This window comes from Dendrobates tinctorius, unplaced genomic scaffold, assembly GCF_039654945.1.
Source record: "Dendrobates tinctorius isolate UK_male_01 unplaced genomic scaffold, ASM3965494v1 ptg000243l, whole genome shotgun sequence".
Lineage (NCBI taxonomy): Eukaryota > Metazoa > Chordata > Amphibia > Anura > Dendrobatidae > Dendrobates > Dendrobates tinctorius.
Window position 1 is genome coordinate 7,000,608 of NW_027361910.1, and position 6,107 is coordinate 7,006,714.

Here is a 6,107-nt window from a genome sequence, read left to right on the forward strand (position 1 = left end):
CAGGCAGGCCGCGGGCAGAGGCGAGGCGGCAGCGGCTGCGAGCTGAGGTGAGGCGGCAGCGACCGCGGGCAGAAGCGGGGCAGCGGCTCTCGGATGGTCATCGGGGTGCCGTCCCTCTGATGTCCTCGAGGAACGTCTCTCCTGGCTCTGATAAGTCGCTCTGGTTCTCAGTCGCTCCCATGGTCTGCTGCTTCTGTCCCAGTCTGCTGACTCACGGTGACTAGCGTTCCCCGCCCCTTTTATACTGGCTCCTCCCCCAGCACATCTGTCCATTTCAACGGTCCGTCCCTGAACTCTGTCCCCTGGGAACAGTTTCCCCCGTAACCTAGGTGACGGTCCGCTTGGTTCCAGGCCGGACACTCGGCGGAGGCCCTTCTTCCCACAACAGCAGGCTTCTTTTCCACTCCACTCTATCGACGGAGCAAGACTTCCAACGTCATTCTGATTGACAGCCGAATCCCTGCTGCCTAACTGGTTGGAGCTGGCTGTCAATCAGAATGACATTGGTAGTCCCACTCCATCGAGTCTACCGGGGATGAACAGTGCTAGGCACAAAAGACAGGTAAGTTGCAATTATGTGCCAGTTAGTGCTTAGGTACATTTTTTTTTTTTTTTTTATTTATAAAGTCCCGGATATACCCTTTAAGGAGAACCGCTACATTACAGCAATTGCGGGAAAGTGTTCTTTTTTACAGTGTATACATTGGTCGTTTAGTTCCATCTGCCACTGTGTATACAGTAACTATTATTATTTCGATGCGTTTCTAACAATGTTCCGTTCTGCTAATGATGTAAGACTAAAATCTTCTCTAATCCAAATTTACCACTCTCCTCCTAGACTTTCCTCATGCTGCACCAGTGCCCTGAAATGCACTACTCTAAATAATCTGATTTATTCCCAGTGTACACAGTTGTAAAGACTAATCCGGCATTTACATTTTTATTTAATAAATCAATGGTAGGCATGAAAATGAGAAATTTTGTATTATATTTTATCAGAGAAATCTGCTTCTTCCACTGCCTGGATTGATCTTTCACTTAATAATAATAATCTTTATATAGCGCTAACATATTCCGCAGCTCTTTACAGTTTTGCACACATTATCATCACTGTCCCCGATAGGGAATTTAGATTGTGAGCCCCATCAGTATGTCTTCAGAATGTGGGAGGAAACCGGAATATCCGGAGGAAACCCACACAACCACAGGGAGAACATCCTTGGTGGGATTTGAACCCAGGACAGCACTGCAAGGCTGCAGTGCTATCCACTGAGCCACCGTGGTGCCCTGCTCTTTCACTTTCAATTGATTGGTAAAATCTGTATTCAGTGAAGACAGATTTTCATATTACTGTGATTGGAGATGACCTTTGCTGCTTATGAAATTCTATGGAGGGACGAGACACTGACATTCTGCTGTAAGTTGCATTTTCCTTTTTAAACTAACAGATTTAAAGTGTGACTTTCATTACAGAAGAACTTGCAGCAGAACATTTATGTCTGCCTCCAGCTCCTCCTCCAGCCTGCCCTCTTGATAGAATGTGAAAAGTAACTACTGTCATCTCCTATCTCGGTAATGGGAAAATCTGCCTTCACTGAATACAGGTTTTACCCATAAATTGAGTGAAAGATCAGACCAGGAACAGAAAGAAGCAGGTTAAATATATTACAAATTTGCTTATTTTCATGTGTACTTATAATTTACCAAATAAATAAATATGAAAATGAAAGGGAATCTGTCCGCAGTTTTTTGCTATGTAATCTGAGGACAGCATGATGTAGGGCTTAAAACACTGAACACAGGGATGTGTCACTTGTCAGGCTGTGTGCTATTTGCTAACAATGAAGGTTTTATCACCAGGATATTATCACCCTGACTAGATGCCTCCTGCCAAGTGGTCCGACTATGCGCCCTCCTCTAATAAGCAGCTTACTGTCAATAGACAATGTACACAAAGAGCCCGTTGTTGGCAGGAGCAAATCAGCTCTACTTCATGTTACATCTAAGAAATCTGATTGTGTCACAACTGCTGCCACCCAGTAATCTAAGTGATATGTCGCAGGAATCATGGTCTCTTTTCCTACATCATGCTGCAAATACTGGGATCTGGTTCTCTGCCCTCCATCATGCTGCTCTCAGGTTCCATAACAAAAACCTGTTAACAGATTCCTATTAAAATGAGTTACTTTTTCAGCATGCTCTAAAAACACATCTATGTAAACTAACATATCACATCACGAATCTAACTGCTCCCTGTTCTCCCTTTCTCTATTTTCCTCACAATCTGATCCTTTCTATCATCTGTTCCCACAACTTCCATGCACTTAGCATTTGGATATGTACAGTAACTGGATGCGGATAGTTGAATTCCTTTATAAGGCTAAGTGCACACGTACTTTTTTGCCCTGCGGATTTTTCCGCGCAGAATTGAAGAAATCCGCAGGTCAAATGACCTGCATTTTTCCTGCGGATTTCTTCCTTTTTTCTTGCGGTTTTTGTGCGGTTTTCCCCTGCGGATTTCCCCCTGCGGATTTGGAGAATGGAGCAGGTGGAAAACCGCACAAAATAATTGGCTTGCTGCATATTTTGAACCATAAGAAAACTGCGCGGAAAAATCCGCAGCATCTGCACAGCGGTTTTTTTTCTATTGATTAACATGCTACTGTACATCACAATGCGGATATGCAATGTTTCTGCGCGGTAAAATCCGCTGCGGATCCGCTGGAAATCTGCTTCGTGTGCACATGGCCTTATAATGATGACTGGACCATAAAATAGACACTTTTCTTCTTTAAAGGGCTCTTACTCACATGCAAGAAACTCGACCGAGTCTCGCACGTCAATACCTGGCACTGCCGCTGGCACTCGGATCGGAGCGTTCAGCTGCTTAGAAATACATGTAGCTGAACGATCCGAGTGCCAGCGGCAGTGCCGGGTATTGACTTGCGAGACTCGGCCGAGTTTCTCGGATGTGAGTATGAGCCCTTAGATTGTAAATTAGATTGGGCAGGGTCCTCATTATTGTTTGAATTGTTGAACTACTGTATGTGTTGCTCTTTAAGCTACATTCACATGTTCAGTATTTGGTCAGTATCTTACCTCAGTCACTCTGTGTGACTGCAGACTTTTTAATCTCCACAGCGCAGACACTGTGCGCTGTGAGGATTCTCCGGTTTCTGAGAAAGGAACGGCGGGGATGTATACGCTATGCATACTCCCAGACAGAAGTTGTCTAGTGGGCATGGTCACGTTCCATACAAGTGTACTGAGCGAGGCCACACTCACTAGACACCCGCACCCTCCCTCCAAACACTGGATGGCTTCTAGAATTAAATGGGTTGTCCGGTCTAAAATGACAAGTCTGCACTTTGTGACTGCAGACATGTGAATTCTAACGTCCAGCACACTGCACATTGAATAACATTGCTGCTTGAAAATAGGGTCGTGTGAACGAGCTCTCGGTGCTATTGACTTGAATCGAGCAGCAGTGTGCAAATGTAACCCGACACTCAATTTAACTCCTCCTGGCCACAGACTAGCAAATCCTCTGTTCTGGACCTATTGGGATCTAAGAGATATCGAGTAGACACAATGTCAGCTTGTTTATGGAGTAGTGGAGCACATGTAAACAACACAGAATTCGTAATGCCACCCAGATGAATCACTTAGAGCTCAATGCAGTACCGCAGGGGTGCGGACTATTGAGATGCATAAATGATAGCAGAAAGCAGCAATGACCACATATTGGTAACACCGAAAATTAACAGAGCATATATTTCAACTATAACCTTAATGACCTAGCCAAATTTTACATTAGTGCCAATTTATGAGGTTATAGCTCTGGAACGCTTCAACAGACCCCAGTGATTCTGAGACTGTTTTTTCGTGACATATTGTACTTCATGTTAGTGGTAAAATTTCTTTGATATAACTTGCGTTTATTTATGAAAAAAACAAATTTGGGAAAAATTTTGCAATTTTCAAACTTTTATTTTTTGTTCCCTTAAGAGATATGTCACACAAAATAGTTAATAAATAACATTTCCCACTTTACATCAGTACAATTTTTTAAACATAATTTTTTTGTTAGGACGTTAAAGGGTTAAAAGTTGACCAGCAATTTCTCATTTTTCCAACAAAATTTACAAAACCTGTTATGAATGGGTCACCGAGGAGAAAAAAGCAAAACAAGCTGAGTCACAGAAAACCAGAGAAGTTGGTAACTATGCAGATTGCAGATCCCTGATCCTACCACACAACTAGCAGCAGCCGTGGAGCGTACCTACGATGTTCATAGACGCCTCGTTACGGCCGGAGGACTAAATAAGCCTAAAGCAAGAAAAGGGAAAACTAACTGCCCCAGAGCTGACCCCAAAGTAATAGATAGCCCCCACACATGTATTGACGGTGAAACAAGATGAAGGCACAAACACAGGCAGAAAAATAGGCTGAGCAAATGATGGGGCCCAAACTAACTAGACAGGAAAGGAAAGGAACGACACTGTCTGCAACCTGCAAAAAACCCTACAAAAATCATGTCCAACACTTCTGATAGCAAAATTAACCCTGAAGTCACTAGACTTCTCCCACTATATCAGCACTCTGAAATATTCTGAGACAGAGCAAAAAGAGACCGAACTAGTAAGGGACAAAAAGCCAATTGGCAAAATACTGATAAATAAGAGTGGAAATTCAGCACAGCCCCCAGCAGGGGCTGGCTGACCATACCAAAAAACTGAATAGACCAACAAAATCAAGTGTGAACATTAGCAGAAAAACTTAGCTTTAAATGACTGGAACAGAGCTGACAAGCCAGAAGGAATCACCAGCAACTGAATTGGGCGTCGGCTGTCTGAAATCCAATCTGAGACTCCTGAGGTCCAATCGTCATCCTCATTCTCAAGTGGCAGATCTCCACCGATCAAATCAGCCTCTCTACCTCCTGTTACCACCAGAGGGAGTCTGGAAGGAGAACTCACAACTGGTGAACCTGAGAATGAACTCACAACAGTACCCCCCCTTGAGGAGGGGTCACGAACCCTCATCCACGCCACCAGGTCGATCAGGATGGGCCCGGTGAAAAGCACGAACTCACAACTGTTGAACCAGAGAATGAACTCACAACAAAAAACATTTTTTAGGGACCACATCACATTTAAAGTGACTGAGGGGCCTATATGACCAAAAATACCCCAAAGTGACACCATTCTAAAAACTGCACCCCTCAAGGTGCTCAAAACCACAGTCAAGAAGTTTATTAACCCTTTAGGTGCTTCATGAGAACTAAAGCAATGTGGAAGGAAAAAATTAAGAAAATTGACCACAAAATGTGTTTAGCAATTTCACCTGAGTACGTCAATACCCCATATGTGGGGGAAATCCACTGTTTGGGTGCACAGCAGCGCTCAGAAGGGAAGTAGTGCCATGTTGCTTTCCCGTGCGGTCGGCGGGCACGTCAAAATGCTGCATGCGGACGCATCCGAATACAACGCATGTCCCTGCATACTCAATGTTAAAGATAGGTACGCAGGACGACGCAGGACGCATGTGGAAGTAGGTGGAGCGTAGAAAGAGCTTAAGGGAGGAAGTACGCAGCACTATGAAGACAAGCCAATCGCAAGTGTGAACTTAGCCTAATGTTGAAATTAAACAAGCATATCTTAACTCCAGCTAAACTTTCACATTGAATTATATAGTCTTTCTTATATGAATTTTCAAAGTAAGTACATTATTTACTTTAAACCTAAAATATTTTCTATATACGAGAAATATTTTGAATAGATGAAAAGTATTTAAGTATTTTTTATTTTTTAGAATGAAGATTGTAGTTGTTACCAAGTATTTCCACCAGAGGGCAGTGATCACTAGAGTCGCTTACTATTTACTTTGAGAAACTATGAAAATGCATTTAGCGGTCTCCTTCATTTTCCTTGGTCCTGTACAATACTAAGCACTGACACAAGCCAGCGCAGCATAGTGTATGGGAACGCCACAGGTCAGAGGCCACCTCTGTGTGCTGCTTATTACACACAGTTCCATTCCCAGTGAGCAAACATGTGAATTGAATGTACTGATATGCGGTTTAGGCTGGAGTCACACACAACGTA